The following is a 2,500-nucleotide window of genomic DNA, read 5'->3' as shown; positions in this document are numbered from 1 at the left end:
ATGGCTATTAATAGAGGCAGTTTATAAAGCTAAATGCTACTAATAGATTCATTCTGATGGCTGCAGTGATTACAGTGATAGCTGCAGTGACTTTAAAGCGTTTAGAATTTACGCAAGAGACGGAAACAAGTAGCCTAACCAAAAGCTACTCTTGAATCAAATAGGAAACATATTTAGTATTGCATTAGTGTGCTGGTCTATTGAAGTCAGCAGTATATAAAGTACAGATAGCCTAATCACTATTAATAGAATCAGTTTATAAGCAGTGATAGGCTAAATGCTACCAATAGATTAGTTCTGATGGCTGCAGTGAATTAAAGCTTTTAGCATTCACCGTTACGCACGGTAACAGACGGAAACAAGAGACGGAAACAAGTAACCGAAAAGCTACTCTTGTATCAGAAAGGAAACATAATAAACATGACATTTTTTGGAATTAATGTCAATGTCCTTTAGCATATATCTCACATTTAGGATTGAAGATTGAAGATTATTTTCATTCGTCCCGAGGGAAATTTGTCTTGGACATACAGTACATATAGTTGCCGCATAACACAACATTCGAAAAAAAACCTTTACTTTGCTTAGATTTGCTTACACACACACACACACACACACACACACACACACACACACACACACACACACACACACACACACACACACACACACACACACACACACACACACACACACACACACACACACACACACACACTTTACCTGTCTTCAATGCTTAGGTAATTTCATAGCTTTGGCAGTCATGTGCAGACCAGCAAGGAAGAGAGGAAGAAAGGAACAGAGGAAAAAAGGATGAGAGGAAGAGAGAAAGAAAGGAAGAGAGGAAGAGAGGAAGAGAGGAAGAGAGGGAGCATTCTTTCTTCTGTTTCTTTTTTCACTTTCCCCCTTCTGGTTTTGTGTAATTCCTGTGCTTGCAACCTTTCACTTGTCACTAAACCAAAAGAGGAGAGAGAGGGAGAGGGAGAGAGAGAGAGAGAGAGAGAGAGAGAGAGAGAGAGAGGGAGGGTGAGGGCGAGAGAGAGAGAGAGAGAGAGAGAGAGAGAGAGAGAGAGAGAGGGTGTAGGCGAGAGAGAGAGAGAAAGAGAGAGAGAGAAGGTCAGGAAGGGGAGAGAAAGGAAAAACAGTGCGAGGAGGAGGAAAGGAGAGAGCCAGCTCTCTCTCTCTCCTCTCCGAGAGCACTTTCTTGTTTTTCTTTTTTTTCTTTCCTTTTTTCCCCGTCTTTTCCCCTTCAGTCTCTCTCTCTCTCTCCCTCTCTCTCTTCCTCTCTCTCTCTCTCTCTCTATCTCTCTCTTCCTCTCTCTCTCTCTCTATCTCTCTCTCTCTCTCTCTCTCTCTCTCTCTCTCTACTCTCTATCCCTGTATCTCTCCTCTCCTCTCTCTCTCTCTCTCTCTCTCTCTCCCTCTCTCTCTTTGTCTCTCTCTCTCTCTCTCTCTCACTCTCTCTCTCTCTCTCTCGCTCTCTCTCTCTTCCTCTCTCCCCACCGTGTTCTACTCATAACCATCTGTTTCTGAGCGTGCTGCTTGCATTACGTTACTCTGCTCTGCTCTGCTCTGCACTGCGCTGCGCTACACGTGTGCAGTGTGACCCAGAGTGTGTGTGTGAGAGAGAGAGAGGAGAGGTGGAGGTGGACGTTTTTACTGCTTGACGTTACTTACTGCTACACGTGGATGACTCTTGCTTTACATTTTTTTACTGCTACACGTGGATGACTTAAAACAGTGTGACAGGAACATTCAACATCTTATTGGATTCTTGCAGGAGCACTCGTGCACTTCAGTGCGTGTTTGTTTGAGTGTTTCTGTGTGTGTGTGTGCAGAGTGCATTACCGTACGTTACTCTGGACTGGGATTCACACAGTCTTGCAGCACTCGCGCACTCGCGCACTTCTGTGTGTGTTTCTGTGTGTGTGCAGAGTGTGCACAGAGTGCATTACGTTACTCGGAACTGTACTCTACTATTCTGGGACTCTGGGATTCAGATACTCTTGCAGCTGCTCTCGTTCATGTGTTTGTGCAGACTGTGTTCGGACTGTGTGTTTTTCGAGGAACTCTTGCAAGACTGTTTTGGATGCACTCTACAACACGTGTGCAGAAGACTACTAGGATTCTTGCGGCTTCACTCCTACTCGTTTGTGTGTTTGTGTGTGTATGCAGATTTTAGCTGCGCACAACTCCGTGTGTGGGTGTGTGTCTAAGCAAGAAGAATCTTGCAGGACTTTCGTGGAACTCTTTGCTGCTGCACACATCCATCCATCTCACCGTGCATGTGTGTGTTTTGACTTCTGGTGAAGCAGACTACCACGGAACTGCGAAAGAAAAGAAAGACTCTTGTGACTTGCACACATCTATGTGTGTGTGGAGTGTAGTGTGTGTGAACAGGCACTGACGGCTGTGTGTGTGTAGTGTGAGAGTGCAGTGCAGGGACTCTTACGGCTGCATGTGTGTGTGAGTGTGTGAGTGTGTGAGTGCAGTGTATTTT

The sequence above is a fragment of the Engraulis encrasicolus genome, chromosome 8 (genome assembly GCF_034702125.1).
Source record: "Engraulis encrasicolus isolate BLACKSEA-1 chromosome 8, IST_EnEncr_1.0, whole genome shotgun sequence".
NCBI classification, from domain to species: domain Eukaryota; kingdom Metazoa; phylum Chordata; class Actinopteri; order Clupeiformes; family Engraulidae; genus Engraulis; species Engraulis encrasicolus.
The sequence above is the reverse complement of the archived record's forward strand: the minus strand, read 5'-3'. Positions refer to the sequence as shown.